Source organism: Natrix helvetica, assembly GCF_964273705.1.
Source record: "Natrix helvetica genome assembly, chromosome: 3".
NCBI lineage: Eukaryota > Metazoa > Chordata > Lepidosauria > Squamata > Natricidae > Natrix > Natrix helvetica.
Window position 1 is genome coordinate 71202078 of NC_138549.1, and position 26790 is coordinate 71228867.

Genomic DNA, 26790 nt, shown 5'->3' on the forward strand with positions numbered 1-26790 from the left:
CTTCCCCACTTGGACAAATTCTGTACCATACTTAACAAAATGAGGTAGGATTTGACCATTCATATGTTTACAAGGATATTAAATTTGTTGCTTCTTCTCTAAGATTCATCACTAGATTGAATGAACTGGGGTAGTGTAATCTTGCTATAATGATGATGTTCGTCCATCATATTCAAAGAGGACTTTGACATCTAACAGGTTGTGGGCTGTCCACAATGTGTCCGCAGGTGGCTGGTAAGGCCTATACAGGCACAAAATGTCCTGCCATATGTCAGGCAGACATGTGGGCATCTTGCTATAATAGATCCTATTTTTAGGAGAAACACAGCATGGTCCATCATTTAGATCATGGCAGTAGTGGGATTCAAATGTTTTTACTACTGGTTCTGTGGGCATGGCTTGGTGGGCATGGCTTGGTGGATGTGGCAGGGGAAGGATACTGTAAAAATCTCCATTCCATCCCAACTCCAGGGTAAGGTTACTGAAAAATCCCCATTTCCTCCCGATCAGCTGGGACTCAGGAGGCAGAGAATAGATGGGGGTGGGGCCAGTCAAAGGTGGTATTTACCAGTTCTCCGAACTAATCAAAATTTCCTCTATCAGTTCTCCAGAACTGGTCAGAACCCGCTGAATACCATCTCTGGATCACAGGTGTCAAACTCACAGTGTCACATTGCCATCATGTGACATTTCACGATGTTTTTTTCCTTCCTGGAGCTGTGGTGGAATTTGCCTCTGTGTGGCGCATCCAGCCCATGGCCCACTAGTTTGACACCCCTGATTTAGATTGTAAAGTGACTAGAGTTTGAGGGAAAGGAGAGTACAAAGTTGAAAGAATCAGCTCTTGGTTGAGGGAGGGAGGGAGGAAAGAAATATTAAATTGGTATTTTGTTCTTAAAAATAACAAATTGGAGCTTAAAGCTGCTGTGAAAGGTGGTCTGGATTATTAAATAAGCAATATGAGGCTCATGGCTATCTAATAATAGTGATGTTAGTAAATTTACTTGAAAGATGCCTCTCTTGATGTGAATCCCTCCCAGTCTAACACTATTGAGCAGTAACTGTCATCCATTGTGTCATTGATGTTAGAACAAAGCTTCTGATGTTTTTATTGACTCCTGTTATTTCTAGGCACTTGATTATTCAATCATGTGGCAGGGGCCAAATTCTTTCTTATAATCAATTCAAGCTATATTCAAGTTGATCTTCTTTCTCTTTGCAGTTTTCCAAAAACATGATGTTAGTTAGGACCTGATTTTTTTTCTGTTCCTCTGCCGTTTGGACTGTTTCCTTTCTGTTTAGAGGGAAATAACTTGATTTCAGTGACATGCTGTTGTATAATAGCCACAACAAGGGTTAGTAAGTAGGTAATCCGCCTGCATTTACCTGGTGTGGGCCCTTTTGTTGGAACTTTCATTATCATGTAGGTTTTATTATTATTATTTTATTCTCACTTTTATGTTTCATCACCCAATACCTTAATTAATGAATATTATAACATACATACATAGGGGTGCTAATTTAACAAGGCTAAAGAAATCTCATTATTACAAATTTCTGGATATAGGTATAGAATAGTGCACCTGTGTTCTATTCCAAAGCTTCTGCTTGCTGAATTTTTGTTTTAATTTGTGTTTCCAGTTTCCTTGGCTGGATGACCGTCAAACCCATTTGTCTGAGAGGAGTTGCAAATCTGATTTTCCTTGACAGGCTTTAATTCAGTATGTATCTTAAAGGAGTTGTTTTCTATTAAGTAATGGCAAGTGGGAGAAACAAATATGAAAGAAATGTTTTGTTCAGAGGCCTTCAGATGTATGACATTAACCGACCTTTGTTTTCAAGAGAATTAACCCAGTGGTAGAAATGTGCCTTAAGCTGGGGAAAAATAACAATCTTGTATTATGTAGACATGCATAAAATAGACAGTTATCATGTCCCTTAATAACTGTAAAATCCTTCCCTCAGAAATTTGCAACTTACAAATACACTTAAGGTAGTGCCACCAAATGAATAAAGACTATATGAAGGGGAAAAAAAACTTCTTAAAAATAAAGAGATGTTACAAAATGCAGATATTTCTGCTTCACCCAAAACCAAAACTGCATCTTTTAGATATTTACTTATAGAGAAAAAAAATATGTTCCAAATGAATTACTTCTTTGCATTGTGTTCTTTGGCATTAAACTATGGACATTGGACAATCAGAAAGGGACATCCTGTTTGTTCCTTTCTTTGCCTCTGGTCTTCTTTTGCGCAGTCAGAAAACTGATGCTATTGGAGTTCACCCTAATGCGCTGCTTACTGCATCAGGAAAATCACCTTGATAACATTTCCTGAGGACTTAATCTCATGTAGACACCTCTGTCTCATTTCTATTCCACTGAAGACACAACACAGAGTTTTGCTTTGTTGTTTTGATGTGAAAGTGGTCCTTTCCTTCTTCATCTGAAACCAATTTACTCTAGTGAATTAAGCTGTCAGGGGCAATGATCCACCCAGTGCCTAAGAGAGGAAAAAGCATCTCATATTGCCTAACCTCTATCCAAGAGTGTTGAATCAGAGATCAGTAAATGGAGGTTAAAATGTGACTTTTTTGGAGGGGGTGCAGCGGTAATGAGAGAGAGAAAAAAGTGCAGAGATTTTGGGATAGAAAGCTTGTGAAATGACTTTCTCTTCCTTAACATCTAACAAACACAAATGTTACCATAAGATATGATATGGTCCTATGTGGAAAAGAGAAAAAGAAGGATGACCCACTTGTGTAAATGTTACTTCACAATGTATCTGCCCCTCCCATCATTAAAAAGAAAAAAAAAAAAAAAACAGAAGCATACATCAGAAGTGATTCCTCTTATATCAAGACAAAATGGCAATAAGTAACTTTGATACCTTACATCTATCTGATATGAATAGTATATAGTTAAGAGGGTTTTTTTGAGGGGAGAATCAAGTTTAATTAATTTACAAGTTACTGTAGCCATCACTTTTTTGTGAATTACTTGTTAATTATTATCTAGCCTTCTAAATTCTTTTTTATAGGGTTCAAAGAGAAACCCTAGTTCAATCTTCAGATCCATTCTTGCCTAATAAAGATATGAGAAAGTAGTCTTAAAAGTATTGTGTCCAGAATACTGGCTTACAGAAAGGTTGAATTTTATTTTCCCACTAAGCAAACAGTTAAATTCTTTTATAATTCACCTTCATTGAATTGTGGATACTTGGAGATTGCTTGGATAAGTACTTGCAATTTTCAGAAGTGGTTTCTCTCTTCAGGGCAGAGAGAAAATGACCAGCTCAAGGTCACCCAGCTGGTTCTATCCCAAAGTGGGACTAGAACTCATAGTGTATCAGTTTCTAGCCTGATGCCTTAACCACTACATCAAACTGGCTCTGTTTCACATTAGAGAGTGTTTTTCTTTTTGTTTTTTGTTAGGTGGATTTACTGTCTTGCTCTCTAAGAGAGAAAAGCTGATATTATCTAGTTACAAGACTTTTTTTTTTTTTACTTCTGCTCAGAAATATTGTTATTTGATTGCACTATCCTAGGTACCAACCCTGGTGTTCTGATCTAGTAACACTGTTATTAGTTCTGCCCTAATAGTATTCTTATTAGTTGCTCATCAGGCTGATTGATGAACCTATGTATTTCTCCTATAGGGTAATGTCTATAGAAATAAGTAGGAGGTTGCTAAATTTCACTTATCATAATTGCTCCAAGATAGGTGTGGATTTAATTTTCTAGGATTGCTAACTTGGCAGTTATATTTGCTTCTTAGTTGGTTACTGCTTTGATTTTAACGAATATTTATTTGTTTTTGTTTTTCATTTACTTTGAAGCCAATATATATTTGGTAGGGTGTCTGAATTTAAATAAATAATGAATAAAAATAGTTTTTGTTATATGATATTCATGATAGATTTGCAAAACAAAACATGCTCATCCTACTTTTAAATTTCCAAATGTTTTCTCCCAAATACATTTTAATCTAACCTACTAAACTAAAGTGACTATCTATTTATATTCATATATTGTCATCAATTCATAATGTGGTGCATGAATTTAAGCAATAATTAATTTTTTTAAAAAATATGAAGCAATAGATCTTAAAGGTCAGTAACAGTGACAGGCATGTTTTTCCAGCATAATGACTTCTGATTTTTTTCATTAAACCTCTGCTGATTACATATTTCTGAAAATGCTAAGCAAATGTGACTTTTGGCCAATCCAAACAATAAATAAAAAGATTCAACTTTGCATCTTGAAAACATATTATCCATCAGAGTTATTGGGTTATCGCCCCACTAGGAATACAGGAAAAATCAATAATGTTTTCACAATCAATTTATTTTTTTGAATTGTACCCCACCTTTTCCTCAGAGCTCTAGGTTGGTATATACAGATTCCTCCATGTTCATTAAATAGAATTATGATTCACAATTAGTAACAGTTAAATATTGGAGTAGCCACTGATAATGCCATGTAGACATATTTGTTACCAAGCTGAAAGTCAAGGAAGGAGCATTTCCTTTAGCTTATTCTGGAAAGACAAATCCATCCAGCTGTAAGCACAAGTATCAGTTTCATCTCTATGCTTAGTTTTTGTATTGCCTTTATAGCTCATTCAATGAATTCTGTGCTAAGGAATCCTATCCAACATCAGATGTTAATCAATGATCAACAAGGACAGTGGGACTCAAGAATTGCTCAGGGAACTCAGGGAACATTATCTCATTAAGTCATCTGTGAGAAGCTAAAGATTGCATAAATCTGTGGTTATGTGTGCATGTATTTTAATGAAACAGGTACAGCACAAAACGTGGACTTAAAAATTCAATTTGAGATTATGCACTGATTCAAAAGAATGAAATAGATGATATTTGCATAAGCATGCAAATGTTTGAGGCAGCCTCCTCATAACTACAGGCTGTTATGAGGAGAAAATGTGATGGAAAGGGAAAATAATGTTTCTATGAGTCTTCAGCCAAGAGTTGTGGTACTTGCCAAGCTGCTTTTCATTTTTACATTAAAAAAAATAAAATAAAAGAGAGGGAAGCTGAATGTACTATACTAAAAAGTGAACTTTTGTGGCCCAAGGAATCTTCACTTTCAAGAATTATATTTAGACCCAAATAGGACTTTTAAACTTTGCAGAGTGCTTTTATGGGGAGAAAATGTGTACCATTGGAACTGTGGAAATCTATTCCCAAAAAGAAAAAAAATACCAACAAAACCCCAACCTTTATCTACTAGTTGCTTTATTGTAGGGATAGTGGAATGTCATCCATTACTCCATCAGATTTATTCATGATATATTATATTTTGACTTCCATGATTTTTTTTCTTTCTTTCTTTGAAATGGCTTAAAAGAAGAGAGGGAGGAATTCAAACCGAAGCAGGAGGAAAAAGGATTAATGCACCAGACTGGAACCCATGTAGAGGAGAAGGAAGAGAAAGTAGTTTCATGCTATGTGCATAATTTAAAACACAGCTTGATATTTTCTCCTGAATTCTAAAATATTTTTCAATCAATTTGTTATGTTTCTACATACTCTGTACATTTCACCATGGAATATATTTTACTTATTGAAAATATATAACAATTAAAATGCATGCATAAAAATATTTCAATAAATGAATCAAAACTGAGAGACAGTTACAATCGGTTTCTATAGACCAATGCTACAGGTAGGAATTTCTCCATCATCCTTGATAGATCTAAAAATTTGTCACTTAAAAGAAAAAAACAGTGATCACATTGTGAGGGAAAATGAAATACCTAATAATTGAATTATCAATTCTAATCACCATTGTGAATATACGTAGTGGACATCTTAATATGATATGAAAGTCAGATTCAAATTCCACGTATAGGCATGATTTTTTTTACAAGAGATGTTTTCTAGTTGTCATTGTCCTGTTGGATAATGCACCGAGTTGGATTAAAGGAAAAAGTCCTCTATGCATAGCAAAAGATTTATGTTTTGAAGTCCATGGTGATATTACTGTAATAAAAATGAAAAAAATTAGCCCTGAACATTTAAGTCTCACACCTCCTGATTAAATTTTGATCAGGTTTTATTGGGCCTAGGATAAGCTTGGAATATCAAATTAAAGTCACATAGAATCACATACCAGCTTTTTAAGTCAAATCAGTAAAAAAAAAACCTAAAGAACCAATCAATCAGATTAAGGACTTCAAGTATCTGTTTCCAATTTTCCATTCACTGGAACAACCAAGTGAACTTTCTATAAGACATTAGAAACTTTAGAAGCTGTTCAATCTAAGCTTCTGGAAGACATATTCTGGATCCCATACTCAACTTCAAATCCCCTTATTGGCTACTTTTCTCTATGACCTGAAGAAATCAGGTGACAGCTTCATCCTATTAATTATTTTTTCAGGTTTGTTTTTTCCTTGTATTTTAAAATTTATATTTATGTTTAATTTGTGTCTCTGTATTTTAAATTTTGTATTTGTCTGGAATTTAAATCTAAGACTAATTTGAAGCAATACAGAAATGATCTTATAGGATTTCATTTTCATCTTCTCAATTTATAGTAGATCCCTAGTATTATTTGGAAGAATCCCATCCAAGTACTATGTAAAGCAATTACAAGGACAACATAGTCTGAAATTGTTGTTGGTAATGTCTTGTTAAATCCTTTTTAAGTTCCCTATTTTCAGTCTTTATAAAATCATTATAGTGAAGGTTTGAAATGAAAATTGGCCATTTTTTTTTTCTGGCCCAAGTTAAGTTTTTGCAATGAACCAAGTACCTAGCTAGAAGGAATTTACCATGCTAATAATATTGGTTTAATATTTATCTTTTCTCCTACACTCAACAAAGCAACTTTCTTATCTTCTATGTTTCTTAACCATCCCTGCTCCAATTTCTAGTTGTAGTGCTGCTCACTATAGCAGCATTCATTTTGATTGACAAAAATGAAAATTATCCATCCTTTAAATGGGCTTTATTTACTTCAAATGAATTGAGTCCATTTTTCCCTATTTAATCCCTGGAAGCCTTTAGAAATTGAATCAGATTTTCTATCACATCTCCCATATACTGGGTATCAACAAGAGATTAATGATTCCGCAATCCAAGCCAATGGTGACCTTACCTAGTGATTTAATGTAGCTGTTTACAAAAATTAGAAGGCCAAGCCCTGGACCATTACATACTTTTGAAATAACTACCAACTTGAATTGCTCAGTGAGGAAGGAGTTTGTTAAATTGGGTAATGTATAGGCACACACAGGCTTAATGGTAACAACAGCTCTTTATTAAGTACAAGTGAGAACAATCCAGCAAAGGTTGAGTCTGACAGCAACCCTTTTATAGGGAGCTGTCAGACCCTTCGACCAATAGGATTAAACCTCTGAACAGAGGACCTTGGTGGAAACCCACCAGAACAGAGGACCTTGGTGGAAACCACTGTAGTTAGAACAAGTATCTAACACCCCTCCCCTCTTGGATGGAACAATCCTACTTGTTACGTAGTCACACTGGTAGGCAGGCTTTTGGGTAGCTCTGCCTGACCTGCGCAGTTCAGTAGGAGGGATTTCCTTGTACAGGTTGGACGGACCTGTTTGCCCTGCAGCTCCGCTTGGTGGAAACTCCTGGAATCTTTCACAGGCCGCGGCTGGAACTTCTAGAGCCAGTTTGCTCGGAGCTCGCTGCAGGCCTGCAACATAACCAGATAAGTTTCCCAGGAGCCTCGGCTTTGAGCTGGCCATGGAAGGAGTGAATGTTTGCTCTGTTTGGGTAGGGCGTTGGCTAACTCATGCAGGAGTTACCTCTGGTTGTCTAAGAGTAGAGTTGGAGAGGTGGCCATGGAGTTGGTCAATATGCCTTCACCAATTCCTACCGTCCTCGAGCTCTAGGAGGTAAGAGCGAGGGCCGGCGATGCCTATCACTGTGGCAGGAATCCACAGAGTTCCCCCAGTGTAGTTGTGGGCATATACCGAATCCCCTACGCTAAATGTCCAAATCTTGCTTGTGGAGTCTGGGGGCGATGAGGCAGAATACTTGGGGTGTAGCCAGTCTAAGTGGGACCTTAGCTGGTGACCCATGAGAAGTTTTGTTAGATATTAGCATATATCGTAGTAAGTCTCCCCTCTGGTCCGCTGCTACAGCGGGAAACAGGTATCGTTCTGATTGGTCGAGGGGCGTACCCGATCCCTATAAAAGGGGAACCCTCCGACCACAGAGCAAGCTGGATCATTACTACTATTAATAAAGAGCTGTTAAGTCACTTCGTGTCCGCAGTCTGTCTCTCGTTGCCCAGATCTAACATTGGCGACGAGGATGGGATCGAGAGGCAGATAGGACGAAGAACGCTACCTCCAGAATCTCCGGATTTGATCCAGCCCAGGAATTCGGCAGAAATTCCGGCCGCCATATCAGATCACCGCAGCGCGGCAAATTCAAACAGAGAAGATGGCGATGCATGCTCCCCCCGCTCCTTTCGACCCAGAAAACGACGAATGGGAAGCCTTCATGATTCGTTTCGAGTGTTTCCTCGAAGCGAACGAATACACAGGGATCACCGACGCAAGGAAGAAAAACATTTTCCTCGGCTACTGCGGAAAGGAAGTCTTCAATACGGCCAGAGACCTCACCGCGCCTACTCCAATACAGGCAGTATCATGGGCGACGTTGCAACAGGCCCTACAGACTCATTACACGCCAAAACCTTCCCACCATGTTTGCCGCCAAGCGTTCAACACGAGGAACCAGAAGGCGGGAGAATCTATCAACCAATATGTTGCAGCCCTACGTAAAGCAGCCACACATTGTGGATTCAGAGACCTGGATGAGCAGATTATGGATCGACTCGTTAGCGGGCTGAGAGACATTTCCCTACAAAAGCGGCTGTTAGCAAAAACCAATTTAAGCCTACAGATTGTACTCGAGGAGGCAAGAGCTTCAGAAGCAGCAGACAGATCAGCGGAGACAATTCAACGCGGGTTCAACACTGACCAGCCAGCGCCAAGACACACCAAAGTTCACTACGAGGACACAAGCCCCGCCTACGAGGATCCCGAGTTCGAGGACAGTCACCTGATGCGGAGCAGTCACATGAGGCCTGGGGGAAGACCCGGATCCCGTTTGCCGCCCTGCGCAAGTTGCGGAGGGAATCACCCCAGGTCTACTTGTAGGTTCAGGAACGTTGTTTGTTCGCACTGCAACAAACTTGGGCACATCGCACGAGTGTGCCGGAGCGGAGTCCCTGCCTCATGGCAGCCACCCATGTACCGCCAACAGAAGCCCAACCCAGGGGCTTGGCGGAATCAGAAAGGGCGCCCAGAGAGAAATCCACAAGTGTATACCCAGAGAGGAAATTCCCAAAGAGCTGAGCGAGCGTATCCCCAGAGAGATTACTCACACGGAGCTGAGTGAGCGTATCCCCAGAGAGAATACACACAAAGAGCTGAAAGAGCGTTCTATCAAGACGCTCAACGAGAGTATTTTCAGGATGTAGACGATGAGATAGAGTTGACCCAGAGAGAGGAGTTGCGAACGTATCTCACCACAATACATCAGGTCCGCCCTAAGTGGCCCAAAAGGCTGAGAGTCACAGTCCTCTTGGAGGGCTCACCCTGCGAGCTAGAAGTCGACACAGGATCGACCCTGACGATTATTTCATGGGCATCCATGAAACAGGCTATCCCTAGCCTCAGAAAGAGCCAACTACGCGCTCCAGACGTCCTGCTGCGAGACTACCAGGGGAACCAAGTCCCCATCGTGGGCCAGGGCACATTCCACATCCGTTTCAAGGACATCGAAGCCCAGCTGCCCGTGACCATCGCCAGCGCACCATTACAGAACCTTCTGGGGCTTGATTGGTTTGAAGCCCTGGGGTTAGAAGTCACCGGAATTAACGCCGTGAGGAACAGCAGCGCTGAACAGATTTTTAAGGAGTTCGAGGATGTGTTCAGCCCCGGTCTTGGTAAGTATGTGGGTAAACCAATATCATTCAATTTAGACCCTAAAGTGGCGCCAATCCGAATTAAACCGAGACGAGTGCCTTTTGCACTCCGCCCAAAAATAGATAAGGAAATAGATAAGTTAGTGGAGCAAGGAATCCTTGAGCCGGTAGATCACGCGCGCTGGGAAACACCCATCGTGACCCCAGTCAAACCAGACGGATCAGTCCGCATCTGCGCGGACTATAAATGCACAATTAATGTCACGCTACAACAGAGCGCATATCCTGTGCCGGTAGTACAGCACTTATTGCACTCGTTGGGGCCAGGAAAGGTATTTGCTAAGTTAGACATGGCACAGGCTTACCAGCAACTGCCAGTGGATAGCGCCACAGCGGAGGCCCAAACTATAGTGACGCATAGAGGAGCATTCAAATGCAACCGGCTGCAATTCGGCGTGAGCATTGCCCCAGGATTGTTCCAGAGCGTCATGGAACGACTCTTGCAAGGGATACCGGGAGTCGTCCCCTATTTTGACGACATCTTGGTGTCCGCTGCAAACGAGGAGCAATTAAATAAAAGAGTCAGAACTGTTTTGGCCAGAATCAGAGAAAAGGGTCTCCGCCTTAAAAAGGAAAAATGCCAAATTAACGTGCCTAGCGTAGAATTCCTGGGTTATAGAATCGATGGTCAGGGAATACACCCCACTTCAAAGAAAATTAAGGCGATCCAGGACGCCCCCACACCACGAAATCAGACCGAGTTGCAGGCCTTCCTCGGATTACTTAACTTCTACAGCGTTTTTCTGAGGCAGAAGGCGACCGTTGCTGAGCCACTACACCGTCTACTCCAGAGGAACGCACCATGGAAATGGGGACGATCCGAAGCTGCAGCTTTCGCCGGGGTAAAGCGCCTGCTCACCACTGACTCACTGCTTGTTCAATACAGCCAGACCCTACCGCTGGTATTGACCTGCGACGCATCACCCTTCGGAGTTGGAGCAGTCCTCAGCCACAGGATGCCCGACGGAAAAGAAGCACCCATCGCCTTCTACTCCAGAACTCTTTCATCGGCCGAAAGGAATTACAGCCAAATGGACAGGGAAGCGCTGGCTGCTGTAGCTGGAGTAAAGCGTTTCCACGAATACCTCTACGGCCGCGATTTTGAACTAATTACGGATCACAAACCGTTGTTGGGACTTTTGGCGGGAAACCGCCCCACCCCGGTCTCCCTTTCTCCACGCATGACCAGGTGGACTGTTTTCCTGGCTGCGTATTCATACAAATTGATCCATCGACCGGGCTCCACTCTCGGACACGCAGACGCACTCAGCCGTTGCCCATTACCTGACATTCTGCCAGACCCCACTCCAGAAGTACCGGTATTGCTCATTGACTGTTTGGACTCTGGACCGGTTTCTTCATATGACGTTGCAAGGTTCTCCTCTAAAGACAATGTAATAAAGCAAGTTCAAACTTGGGTTTGGAGGGGGTGGCCTAAAGGAAACGTGGGCCCGGAATTCAAAATGTATTGGTCAAAACGGGACGAACTATCAGTGTTACAAGTTTGTTTATTGTGGGGGGATCGAGTTGTTATTCCGTATGTTTTACGTAGGAATGTATTAGATGCTTTACATGTGGGTCATCCGGGGATTGTTAGAATGAAGGCGTTAGCAAGAAGTTACGTTTGGTGGCCAAACATGGACAAAGAAATAGAGGAGTGGGTGGCCACTTGCGACCCATGCCAGGAATCGAGACCAGCACCCCCGGAAGCGCCCGCCACAGAATGGGAGAAACCTAAAGCACCCTGGTCGCGAATACACATCGACTTCGCAGGGCCATTCCAAGGTCAGACTTTCCTTATAGTTGTGGATGCATACTCAAAATGGCTAGATGTAGTCCTAATGACTTCAACCACGGCAGAGGCAGTCATTAAGGTTCTACGGCGACTTTTCGCCACTCATGGCCTGCCCGACCTCCTAGTCTCCGATAACGGGCCCCAATTCACGGCCATGCATTTCGAAACGTTTTTAGCAGGTCAGGGAATTCAGCATGCCCTCGTCGCGCCATTCCATCCGGCATCAAACGGACAGGCGGAGAGAATGGTGTGATTCGCAAAAGAGGCCCTCGCTAGGATGGGTCCAGGTGATTGGCAAACACGCATTGACCATTACCTCCTAATTCAGCATATTACCCCAAGCGCAACGACGGGTAGGAGTCCCGCTGAACTACTCATGGGCCGCCGTCTACGGTCTCACCTGGATCGTCTCCACCCAAATTACTCTGCCACAGCTCCCCCAGACTCCACAAGCAAAATTCGGTCTTTCAGCATAGGGGATTCAGTATACGCCCACAACTATGCAGGGGGAACATTGTGGATGCCGGCAAAGGTCATTGGCATCACGGGTCCACGATCGTATTTGCTGGAACTAGAAGATGGGCGGAACTGGAAAAGGCACATCGATCAACTTCGGGGTCACCTAGCACACTCAGACCTTCGAAACGAAGACGAGATTTCCCTGCCTACAGAAAGTCAGCCACGCGAGAGCCCCATCATAGAAAACTACGACACCTGCGAACCAAGCTTGGAACAAGGAAACACGCACGAAGCAGAGCAAACCCCAGACAACGCAACCGAGCAGACTCCAGAACGCCTTAGCAACGAAGGCACAAAACCTCCCGAACGTGAAACAGGAAAAGCACCCGATCCTGCAACCACTTCTAACCAACCCGAACTACGACGCTCCTCCCGAGCAAGACAAACACCCACATACCTAAAAGACTATGTTACCTACCGCAACGTTCCATCTAGGAGGGGAGGGGTGTTAGATATTAGCATATATCGTAGTAAGTCTCCCCTCTGGTCCTCTGCTACAGCGGGAAACAGGTATCGTTCTGATTGGTCGAGGGGCGTACCCGATCCCTATAAAAGGGGAACCCTCCGACCACAGAGCAAGCTGGATCATTACTACTATTAATAAAGAGCTGTTAAGTCACTTCGTGTCTGCAGTCTGTCTCTCGTTGCCCAGATCTAACAAGTTTGGAGGGGCTTCTCCCTGTAGTGGCACTGGGTGTGATGTGCTGAATTAGCAAATAGTGGTCAACCCGTGTTTGCTAATCTCCCGGGCCCATCCTAGAGAGGGCCTGTTTTGCAGATCTCACCATTCTCTCCGCCTGACCATTGGAGGCCAGATGGAATGGTGCGATCAAAGCATGCCTGATTCCCTGAGCTGCTAGGACGGTCTCAAATTGCATGGCCGTGAATTGGGGCCTGTTGTCAGAGACCAAGATATCGGGCAGGCCATGCATGGAGAAAAGTCTCTGTAGCACCTTGATGACCGCTTCTGCCGTAGTGGAAGTCATCAGGATGACCTCTAACCATTTCGAGAAGGAGTCCACAACTATGAGAAATGTCTGGCCATGAACTGGGCCAGCAAAGTCAATGTGCACCCTAGACCATGATGCTTGAGATCGCTCCCACTCCTTAGCGGGCGCCTGGTCTGGACTCCTGGCATGGTGTGCAGGTAGCCACCCATTCTTCAATCTCCCTGTTAGGCCACCACATGTAACTCCTAGCCAAAGACTTCATCCTGACAATTCCAGGATGCCCTACGTGTAAAGCCTCTAATACTGCAATGCACAGTTTGGGTGGAACAACAACCTATCCACCCACAGTAGACAGTCATTTACAACTGATAACTCATCGCGTTTGGCAAAATACATTTTGAAGTCAGCCCCAACAGGCCCCTTGGGCCACCCCCTCCACACCCAGTTCAAAATTTGTTTGATGGTGGAGTCCTTTGCAAAGTGACGGACAACATCACTGGATGAGACAGGCCCAGTCTCAAGGCAGTCAATGAGGAGGACTGGCATCTTGGGGGTAGGGTCAGTGAGAAGTTCAGGCAAGTGGAGCCTGGTTGGTGGATGAGACGGTAGGAGTAGCCAGCTAGGAAGGTGATCCATCTGGTCATCCGCGGTGATAATGACACTGGGGTAGGTCAGTCCCCATCCAGTAAGCTGAACAACAGCTTGTGTTCCATAACCAGTTCAAAGTCCCGGCCATATAGATACTCATGGAACTTCTTTACTCCGGCCACTGCAGCCAAAGCCTCGTGGTCCAGCTGGCTGTAGTTCCGCTCTGCGGAAGACAAGGTTCTGGAGTAAAATGGAATAGGGGCTTCAGTTCCATTGGGCATGCGGTGGCTGAGGACGGCGCCAACTCCGAATGGGGAAGCGTCGCAGGTCAGTGTCACGATGTTAAAAAGTTTGCTAAGCCTGAACTGCCTAAACTGACATTCAAGAGTTAAACTAAGAAAGCTTTATTGCGCAGGTCATAAAACAAAATGTTATCTGAAAGTGATTTATTGCGCACGCGTTACACATTCCAAATTCCTCTCTTCTTTGTTCGGCAGCCAACTTTGGCAAACGTAGCTTTCATTATCAAAATGTAACCAATTAGTTAATTTCTGTTTCATTTACTTTTATTATTTTATTATTAAAGTTTGTTTATTAATTAGAATATTTTAAAAGACTTATTTTTCTCAATATCTCAAAAGATATGCGGAAGGGAATCAGCCACGGTCCATTGATCTCCAACAGGGTGTTTTTCCCCCGACAACTTGGTATGCAGAGTTTGGCTTTTTTGATGATACAAGCTGAGATGGCTACAATTTATGGCTGTATTTTCCCTTCATGCTATCTAAAGATAACCGACTAAGCCTAATTAGCAATGTCGAAGAGAAAGAAAAGAAAAAAAAAACACGGACATGGAAAGCACTTGAAAGAATCCATTCCCTCGGACACAGAGGAGCAAGATTCTTCAGGTGCCGAGCCAGAAATGGGGGAAGGAGTTACAGAAGGCAAGATCTACGGACTGAGGTCAGTAAATCTTCCTCATTATCAAGATACAATTAACGAACGGCAAAAGTCTAAACGGCAACTGCCGGCAGAGGAAAAATCCTCCCACACAGAAAGCAGATTTTATGAAATCTCCCCAGATGATGAGCAAGAATGCAAAGCTATCTATATCGATTAAAGCTGTTTGAAAAATATACTAGGGAGGCGAGAGAATGCTTTAACGAAATAAAGCGAAGTAGGAGGAGCTCCCCCACTCCCAAAATATTTGAGGACGCCATCTTGTCTTCAAAACAACAGCCTAAGACACACCCCACAGAGTTCATTGGTCAATTAGAACAAAGAGATATGTACACGTCACCGAGGTCACGTGGTCCCTTTGAGCCCATTGAACTTCCGGCCATGTATCGAGGGCTGCAGCCAAGAAGTGAAGCTGCACTGCCATCTGCTGGCGGAGAAAAATCATTACAGCAAAAGATGATGAGTTTTAAAGAATTAGCTATGAGTTTTACAGAAGCCCAAACTTTGCCATCAAAGGTTAAGTCTTCAACACCCCCTGGCGGCGTTGAATCCTCCCTAGATGAAAAAAGGCAAAGCCAAAGGCGAATTCGAGGAAGCCAATTTGATGTTGCCACGCAAAGGCCAATGATGCAACCCCAGCATCCCCTGGTTCAACAACCAGCTTTGCAACCAGAGCAACAAATTGTTCCTCAGCAGGTATTCACAGTCACCCCCTTGACTGGTGAGTCCAAATTAAAGGAGTCAGGAGAGAATTATAAAGCCTGGGTCAGTGAAATTGCGCTCTTGCTTCGAAGAGAAGGCACACATTCCATGGTTTTTGATCCTCCCCGTCAACCCTGGACACCTGCGATAAGAAACCTCGAAAACAGAGCAATCACGACTTTACTCATGTCAATGGAAATTGAGAACCAAGGTATCTTTCCACCTGATGCAACTGCCCAAGAAATATGGGCTATTTTGGAAGATTGCTACAGGCCCGTTTCAATTGAATCTTCATGTTTGCTCATGTCTGAGTTCCCTGGTTCGAAGTTGAAACCTGGTGAACGAATTGGTGGACATTTGACCAAACTGAAAAGAATGAGAAGTGAATTGAGACAAAATGGCCATGTAATCGATGATATCCAAATGATTAGCATCATCATTAACTCATTGAATTATGAATGGAAAGATGCTGTTGCAAAGATTAACTACGTGCCTATTGCTCAACGCACAGTTAACCACGTTTGCAGACTTTTAGTGGAAGACGAAGCTATCAGGTTAGCTACCCCACATCTGCAACGGCCTCCAGCACCAAAGGCTCCAGCCAGACGTCCCTTCCGAGGAAGAGGCTACGCTCCAAGGATGCCAAAATGCTACACCTGCAACCGTGTGGGACATGACACCCGGGATTGTCCCCAACGAGTTCCAGCTCCCGCCACGTACCAGCCCAGAGGAACAGATTCCAGAGGCAGAGGTAGAGGCGGAAGACAAGGTCGTCGTGGTACAAGGCGTGATTCACAAGCTCCACTTGCGACACTGGCCATAACCAACGTTCCACAACCTGATCCAAAGTTCGACAGACGTCTTTTGTGGACTTTAGATAGTGGAGCAGCTGTGCACGTTACCCACAGAAGGGAACTTTTCACAGAGATGGGCGAACCAGAGCCCGAGTATCGAGAACTGTATTCCTTCACCAACCACACTTGCAAGGTTATGGGAAAAGGAACTGTTTACATTGAAGAGCTCGATACACACATCCCTGATGTTTATTACATACCTTCAGCAACCAGTAATTTGCTTAGTCAAAGTCACTTGTCTAGAGAGTTAAAGTTCCAGGTTCACCACCTCGAAAAAGCAAGTTACTTAGTTAAAGATGGTGATATTGTTGCTGAAACCATGCTGATTGGTGGTGTTTATTACTTAAAGCCAAAGCCTAAAGGGCAAGCACAGGCAAGTATGCAAACTCCAAAAAGGCACAACGCAGACCCAGAGAGAGTTGTCCCAGAGAGAGAAAGCGTTACTGTGCCAAAGGCTCCTAAAGCCAACAAACAGAGAAAACAAAAACAGATTGCTCAGAGCAAGCCTGAGGATCCTCATGAAACTGTTAATGTTGAGAATTCACTAACTGGTAAACCTTTGCATTCCAGGTGTATTCATAAGTGGCACAGAAGATTGGGGCATGCCAGTTTCCGTGTTCTTAGAAAGATGCCGGAGTTCGCAAAAGGTTTGGATCTAAAGGGGTGTAAGGTGTTTTTGGATTGTGCGGTTTGCAAAAAGGCTAAATCCAAGGCGGCTGCAATTCCCAAACACGCTACACGCCTGTCAACACGCATTTTTGATTTGGTACACACTGACATAGTGGGTCCTTTCCCAACAACACTTGGTGGCAGAAAGTATTTTTTAACAATTGTAGATAATCATTCTAGATATGGATTTGTATATCCTATGAGAGAGAAATCTGAGACCTTTCAGATCTTTAAAGACTTTGCAGCATTTGTTTCTACACAATACCAAGTTCGCATCGCCAGAATCCAGAGTGACCGTGGTGCAGAATTCATGTCTCAGCGTTTCCAGGACTGGATGCGTAAGAATGGAATTCTTCATCAGACATCTGCTCCATATACACCGGCTCATAACGGAGTCGTAGAAAGAAGACAAGGGGTTCTACAAACCATGATGCGTTGTCTTCTAGAAGATGCCAATCTCAGTAACGCATACTGGGGTGAAGCAATCAAATATGCAAATTACATTGTCAACCGTACTTGGAGCAGTGTAATCAATCAAACTCCTTTCTACATGCTGTATGGCTACAAGCCTGATCTCAAGAACCTCCATATTTTTGGTTCATATGCTATGGTGAACACTCCTATAACTCAAGGACCAAAGAGACTAAGATTTATGGGTATTGATGATAATTCAAAATGGTACAAATTCATTGATACTAAACATGTGATTGTCATTTCACAATCTGCTAATTTTGAGGAAGACATTGACTGGTCCAGGATTCATTCCAATGATCCTGAAGTTTATTTTCCTAGAGATGGTGTTCCAGATGCCACGCAGCCTGATGACAATTCGCAGGCAGATGTTCCTTCTACCAGCTCTTCACAACCTGATGTTCCGTCTTCGCAAGCCGCGGATGCTGATGCTAGCGACGAACGTGAGGACGAGGATGATGATGATGAAGAAGAAGAAGACTGGACTGATGTTCCTAGACGCTCCAAGAGGGCCACAAAAGGAATCCCTCCACAACGTTATTCATGGCAACTGACAAAATCACCATTACCTTTGATTTGCAACGTTACTCTTCCTCCAGAGACATTCACACAAATCAAACAGCTTCCTGATTCAGAACAAGACAAATGGTATGATGCAATGCAGGATGAAATGGACAGTTTAAAGAAACTTAATGTATTCACACCTGCAAAACCTCCAGCAAACAAGAAAGTCATTGGCACCCGATGGGTCTACAGAATCAAGAAGAAACCAAATGGTGAGTCTTTATACAAAGCCAGACTTGTAGCTCAGGGTTTCGCTCAACGTTATCCTGAGGACTACACAAACACTTACTCACCAACAGTCAGAACTGAAAGTGTAAAAATTGCTTTAACCACTGCAACTATTCTTGGTTTAGAAGTTTTTCAATTTGATGTGGACACAGCTTATCTACATGCAGACCTAGATGAAGAGATCTACGTGAGAAGCCCTCCAGGATTCCGAAAGCAAGAAGGGGATACCTGGTTCCTGAACAAAAGTCTTTATGGTCTGAAACAGTCAGGTTTAATGTGGTATTTATGTCTTACTGACAAACTAAATTCAATGGGCTTTATTAAGTCCGAAACTGATGAATGCGTGTTCACAAAAAGATCTAACAATGCATATGAGATAATTCTTGTTTATGTTGATGATATTGTTTATATTGGTCCAAATAAGAAAATGAGTGAGATTTTTGCCAAAAGTTTGCAGAGATACTTCACACTAAAATCTTTAGGACACATTAGCACTTATTTAGGTGTTCAAATTGAAAAGACACAGAAGGGGTTTAGTCTTTCACAAGAAGAGAAAATTGACCACATTCTACATCATTGCAACATGAAAGATGCTAGCACAACAAAGACACCCATGCAAACAGATTTTCACAACTTAACACATGAACCAAGTCCTGAGTTCGAGGATCAAACACTTTATCGTTCAGTCATTGGTTCACTATTATACATTAGTAGCTGGACCAGACCTGACATCGCACTTAGTGTTAATCTTTTATCACGACACGTAGGTAAGGCAACACAATTTCATTGGTCATGCATTAAGAAGTTGTTGAAATACCTGAAACACACTAAACACATGAAGTTATTGCTAGAACCAACACACACTGATCAACCAAAGTTGATTTGTTTTGTTGATTCCGACTGGGCGAGCGACAAGAAGTCACGCAAAAGCACTTCTGGTTACATGATGTTCCTAAATGGTTGTCCTGTTTACTGGCAAGTGAGAAAACAGAGTTTTGTTTCATGTTCATCTACTGAAGCTGAATATGCTTGTGTTTCAGATGCTTGTAATTCTCTAACGTGGTTTGATGCTTTGATCACAGATATCTGGACACGTCCGATTCGACCAATCACCGTGATGGAAGATAATGTATCTGTTGTCTATATTTCTGAGTCACATTTTACAGGTTCTAGGTCCAGACACATTGACATTCGTTATCAAAACACAAAGCAATTAGTTAAGCAAGGTTTTGTTAAATTGCAATATGTTTCTACACATGATCAGATTGCAGACATGCTTAACAAACCACTTGCCACAAATCAACACGAGTATCTGCGAAAGAAGATGTGCCTTAATTGATGATTTGATGATGTCAGCCCAGACTAGCAAAAGAAGGGGTGTCACGATGTTAAAAAGTTTGCTAGGCCTGAACTGCCTAAACTGACATTCAAGAGTTAAACTAAGAAAGCTTTATTGCGCAGGTCATAAAACAAAATGTTATCTGAAAGTGATTTATTGCGCACGCGTTACACATTCCAAATTCCTCTCTTCTTTGTTCGGCAGCCAACTTTGGCAAACGTAGCTTTCATTATCAAAATGTAACCAATTAGTTAATTTCTGTTTCATTTACTTTTATTATTTTATTATTAAAGTTTGTTTATTAATTAGAATATTTTAAAAGACTTATTTTTCTCAATATCTCAAAAGATATGCGGAAGGGAATCAGCCACGGTCCATTGATCTCCAACAGGGTGTTTTTTCCCTGACAGTCAGCACCAATGGCAGGGTCTGACTGTATTGTACCAGAAAGGAGTCCGCCGACAGGAGTCGTTTTACTGCGGCAAATGCTGGCAGCCTCGGCTCTGCCCCAGGACCACTTCACATTGTCAGCCAGAAGACAGTGTAAGGGCTCAGCAATGGTGGCTTTCTGTTTAAGAAAGATGCTGTAGAAATTAAGGAGCCAGAGGAATGCCTCCAGCTTGGTTTGATTGCAAGGTGTGGGGGCATCCTGAATTGCTTTTATTTTTTGTATGGTCGGGTGAATCCCAGTGCCATCGATTAGGTACCCTAAGAATTCCAACCTTGGCACGTTAATTTGGCATTTCTCTTTTTTGAGACGGAGGCCTTTGTCTCTAATTCAAGTCAAAACTGTTCGTACACGTTTGAAAAGTTGCACCTCATTTGCAGCCTATATCAAGATGTTGTCGAAATAGGGGACGACTCCTGCAATCCCCTGCAAAAGCTGTTCCATGATGCTTTGGAACAGTCCTGGGGCGATACTAATGCCGAATTGCAGGTGGTGACATTTGAATGCACCCCTGTGCGTCACAATGGTTTGTGCCTCCGCTGTAGTGCCATCTATAGGCAATTGTTGGTATGCCTGTGCCATGTCCAATTTTGCAAAATAAAAAAAGTCCGGGGCCTAATGAATGAATGAGGTGCTGTACAATGGGCACAGGGTATGCACTCTGTTGTAGTGCTTTATTTATTGTGCACTTGTAGTCCGTGCAGATGTGGACAGACCCATCAGATTTGACAGGTGTCACTATAGGGGTCTCCCAGTGTGCGTGATTGACCAGCTCTATGATTCCCTGGCCTATGAGCTTGTCATTTTCCCTGTCAATTTTGGGGCGGAGAGCAAAAGGTACTCTCCTGGGTTTTAGCCTTATTGGGTCTATGTTGGGGTCCAAACTAAAGGAAATTGGAGTCCCCACATACTTACCCAGACTGGTGCTAAAGACATTCTCGAAATCCTTAAAGATGGCTTCAGCACGGTTGTCTTTCAAGGCGTTGATACCGGTCACTTCTAGGCCCAGGGCTTGGAACCAATCTAGCCCTAGGAGGCTCTGCAGGTTGCCGCTGACCACTGTTACTGGGACTTTCCCACTGAACTGCTTGAACTTCACCTGGAAGGTGCCTTGGCCCATGATGGGGACCCGGTTCCCCTGGTAATCTTGTAGGTGGATGTCAGGGGTGTGAAGATGCTGCTTCTTTAGGCTAGGAATAGCCTGCTTTAGGGTGGACCACAGCATGATGGTCAGTGATGACCCGGTGTCGATTTACATCTCACATGGAGAGTCCTCGATGAGGACTGTGACCTTCAGCTTTTAAGGCCGCCTGGTGCAGACTTGGCCGATTGACATATGATATCTATTGTCGCTCTCTGAGTACCGTGGTGGCTTCTGGCTGGGCCTCTGTTGGCAGTTTGGTGAGCTTCTAGGCTGCCATGTAGTGGCAGGGAATTCGCTCTGGCACACCTTGGCGATGTACCCCTTTTGCTCGCACTGCTGGCAGTTTGCATCACGGAAATGGCAAACTGATCTGGCATGGTCTCCTCCGCAGCTAGCACAAGGTGGGAGACACAGTTTGAATTTGCACGCCGGCTGTGCGCATGTGGCAGCTATCATCTTCCTCGCCCTCTGAAGTCTCAGGCTCTGCAGCCTCGCGATGTACGCGTATACTCTTTCTCACGTCTTCTGGAGCACTTTGGTGCTGCAGAATATCAGTAGATTTGACGGCTGATTCGGACACCCTGGCTTCATCCAAGGTGATTGGCTGAGTGAGGTTAAATTTAGCAAGTAACCTCCTTTGTAGGTTAATGTCCCACACGCTGCAAATTATGCAGTCCAGGACCAGCTCGTCCAGGTATCGGAATTTGCAGTACGCTGCAGTGTTGTGGAGCGCCACAATGTACTTGTTAATCGACTTGCCCTCTTTCTGGTTCCTGATGTTAAACTCATGCTGGCAAATGTGCTTGGACGGCTTGGGGGCATGGTGGGTCATCAACGTCTGCTGGAGCATGGACCAGGTGACTGATTGTAGCAGTGTCGGCTCAGAGAGGATTTTCACAGTCTCAAACACTTCCTGGCCACAGTATCCAAGGAACATGTTCTTGCGGCCTTCAGAAAGGTCGTTGGCCTTGAGGAAGCAGTCAAATTGTAGCATATAAGAGTCCCAGTGCTCAGTGACTGGGTCATACGAAGTCGGTGGGGCGTGCATGGCCATTTTGTGTTCTGAGGGCATTTTGAGTTTGCAACTCAAAATGGCTGCTCGAAGCCGCACTCTGAGCTCTGGGCTGGATGTACTCACTGGATTGCTACGCTCTATTTGGTTCGCATAGTTGCCTTCCAATCCCACCTTCGTCGCCAGTGTTAGATTGGGTAATGGATAGGCACATACAAGCTTAACAGCAACAACAGTTCTTTATTAAGTACAACAAGTGAGAACAATCCAGCAAAGGTTGAGTCTGACAGCAGCCCTTTTATAGGGAGCTGTCAGACCCTTCGACCAATAGGATTAAACCTCTGTTCTGCTGGAACAAAGGTCCTTGGTGGAAACCACTGTAGTTAGAACAAGTATCTAACTGAGTTGAACGACTGAAATGCAGTGTCTAGATGCACTCTTTTTTAATTACCTGATGTCAGTTTTTGAACTGTCTGTAAGAATGACCTTATAAGAAATCAGGTGAAAGCTCTGGCAGAAATATCAGCTATTTACACAACACTGCAGTAGAACTTCATGTTTAACGAGCACAAGAAATACATCTTTAAGTCTGGGAGATTTAATGAAGAATGCATTTTATGACTTACCTAAGACTATTTCAGCCCAACTAGATGGCCTATGACCATTTTTTTGCCCATCCATCCATCCATACATCCAATTTAGCACATGATTTTATTAACAAGATACTATTTACACTTGCCTGAAATAAGGCCATGGAATAGAAAATTTTATAATTCATTGGAATTGTTTATGGTTGGCCTACAACAGATAATAGTGCTTAGCTATTCTAGGCCAATCTCAAAAATGTAAAACAGTTTTGGAAATGATTAATACATGCAAGAGAGATAATCCAGAGATAATTTCCAGGTTTGTAGACTTGACAGGGTGCTCTTCAAATAGCATGTTAAAACAATGATAAAAGACTTCATATTGTTTCTAATAAGATTACAAACCCCAATCAATGTTGTCACCAGGAGCTGAGCTCATTTCAAGGAAGTTTTTATTGGTTAAATCAATTTCTGCAGAGATGGTTGCTAACTAAATATTAGCATTAGCATGTTGGTGAGTCTGTTGGATATGTCTTTTTATAGTCACCTCCAAGCAATTTTGGTAGTTAATAGTATATAAAACGTAATAATATTAACTATCAAAAGTTAAGCAAAAAGTCAATGAATAATAAGAAATATATGCTGTGCCACTTTTACCCATGGCTCAGATATAAAGGAAATAGAAGTATCCATTCACAATAGCAGTAATTCACAATAATATGATCTCTATAACTTTACTATCATATTATAACACTTGTTATTGGAATAAAAACACATTGATCCCAGCTGACTCTTAAATTGAAGTAAATTTACCTAGCTATTCTTGTTCAACACTTTTAACTTGGTTTCTTATATTAGCAGCAAACTATTGCGAATGATACTGCTTTCTCAAATTTGTGATTTAAATATAAACTACAGTTGATTTAACTAATATGAAGTAATGTTACCTTAATTTCTGGATCTATTTCTGCATATTCAGGTTGTCCTCAACTTACAACAGTTCATTTAGTGACTGCTCAAAGTTACAACATCACTGAAAAAAGTGACTTATGATCATTTTTCACACTTACGACCATTGCAGCATCCCTATGATCTCATGATCAAAATTCATATCCTTGGCAACTGGCTTATATCTATGACAATCCCAGTGTCTGGAAATCATGTGATCCCTTTTGTGAACTTGTGACAAGCAATGGGGAAGCTGGATTCACTTAACAACCATGTTACTAATTTAGCAACTGCAGTGATTCACTTAATAAATGTGGCAAGGAAAGTCATACATGGGGCAAAACTCATTTAACAAATGTTTCACTGAGCAAAAAAAAAAAATGGGCTCAATTTTAGTTGTAAATTGAGAATTGGAACCTCTAAGGACAACCTCTGGTTTGATACCACATATTTTTATGTGATTCCCGGAGTCTCTTTAAATATTAACACTGCAGTATGTTTTTCTTGTGGAATAAATATAATTATTAAATACACAGTGAGTTCATCATATTTAATAAAGGTGTACGGTTTGGCCTTGATCTAATTTCAACAATCAGTTCAACTTGGATTATCAATTCATCAAATTAATTCTAATCAAATTATCCAAGTAGCTCAAATTGATTCAAACTTATTTAGCGTATAAAGGTACATATACACAGGCATGAAAAGTCCAATTCAATTTAATGGCAATAAAATTAGCGAATGTGATTGGAAACTTTGATTTGTTGCTCTAGCAAACTAATATGAAGTCAGATCTCTGGGTGTGTGTTTACACATCCCTAATATTTAGAGTCCTCAATATTTTTTACCTATGTTCACCTATGTTATGATATGAGGGCCAGCTCACCATTCAAAAGTCAAATATAAGTCTTGACTTATAGAAACTATTCATAGACAATGAATATACTTTCTATAGACAATGGTATATTCTGGAAACTCAATGAAAGCATGTTGACATATAGAATATGCTATCAAGGGTTTTTGTGTTTTCCATCAGAATATGGTTGGTGACATCTCAATCACTGGTAGGATTCACAAAAAATTACTACCAGTTCTGTGGGCATAGCTTGGTGGATGTAGCATGGCTTGGTGGGTGTGGCTTGGTGGGCATGGCAGGGGAAGGTTACTGTAAAATATCAGTTCCCAACCCACTCCAGGGGAAGGATACTGTAAAATCCCCATTTCTTCCACACTCCAGGGGAAGGTTACTGCAAAATCCCCATTTCCTCCTGATCAGCTGTGACTCAGGAGGCATAGAATAGATGGGGGTGGAGCCAATCAGAGATGGTATTTACTGGTTCTCCGAACGACTCAAAATTTCTGCTACCGGTTCTCCAGAACTGGTCAGAACCTGCTGAATATCACCTCTGATCTCCATGTCACCTGTTGGTATCAGGAAACCACCAAGCAAATTGTATGGAATGATCCAGGACCAGATTAATATTTGGATGAAAATTGATGAAATGTTAATTGAATTTCTCAAGTATTGTCTTCCTGTCTATTAGGTGATATCCATTTACATTTCTCTCTGAAAACAGTGGGAATAAAATCTCCATTTCCTGAACTACAATAACTCGCTAGGCAGTTAGAGTTTGAACTTTTCAACTCAGCTTTTCTCCATTCTGAGTGTAGATTGCTGTGGGTGATTCCAATTTAAAGCAAGGTGTGAATTACCAAATATGTGTCATGACATTACAATGCACACTCTGCTCCTATTCTACCTGCATTCTCATGTCACCCATATAAGAGCAAAGTTTGCTGCATTATAGCTTGACACTGCTGCTTCGAAGGAATAGCAACTTTTGGTTCAGCTAACATTGCTTTTAGCTGTAGGATTATAAAGTAATTTTAAAAGGTATCAGTGTACAAAGCATACGGCTGGATCAAAGATCCATTTAGGTTAATGTTTCATTTTCTGGGCTTGTCAACCAGGTGCCTGAAAGAAACTTTAACAAGCATGGCAAATATGCTACATATTGCATATGGCTGTGTTTGTTCTGTTCAATATAGGAATTCAGCTAAACTATCATGACCTCCCCCAAAATTACCAAGGCTTACTGGACTCGGTTATATGAGTCAAAAAAAGTAAAAATGATGCCTCTGACTTCTACATTTTGAACTTTAACCTTAGTTTTATAATAGAACTTTTTATCAAATAGATAAAAAGGTTTGACTGTTATTCAGAGATAAGCCCTGGAGGATGTATTTATCATCCTAAATTTCTTCTTTTCTTTAAGCATTTTCCTTTTGCTCAAGTACAATCGCAACACAATATTACATTCTGTTTAAGTCCTGGAGGCTGAATTAAAAGAGCAAATGTTAAATCTGTTTAACTTATTTGGCGTACATACTTCTTCCTAAAAATCTAAGTTTCAAAGAACCACTGGCCACGTATGCAGGAAAAAAGTTGCAGTTGGTAATTAAGTTGCATTCATCAATAAAATTTGCCTTCCCTCAGTGAGATTTTTGCTCCTTGCCCTGAATATTGGAAAAGACATCAATACCAAGGTGATTAGCAGGGCAAAATTCTTATGTTGGCCAATCTATAGTTGCTTGATTTTTGTTGGGTGCTTGAGGCAGTGACCTCTCCTACCAGTTACTCATGTGCTTGGAAAAATATAGAAAAAGTGCTGCTGAGACAGAAGAGAAAATGTTCTAATCCAGTACCTTTAGTCAACCATGTTTACTTGATACCTGGGAGCAATAGACCTGTGCCACAAGGTCTTACATATCCTCTTGAACTCTTTTCCCTTGTCTGTAAACCTTATTTGGATGAACTTACATTTGAACTCAGAAATTATTTTTTGCTACTTTGGTCAAGCCAAATTGTCTATTTCTCAATACTTGGCTTGATGGTTTGGAACAAATCCTAGGAGAGAATGTTCAGGTGTGATCAAAGTTATTGAGAATGGAAAATAAAAAAAAATGAAATAATAATAAAGAAAAGTAGTTACCATCGTGGAGTATACACTAAGCTGT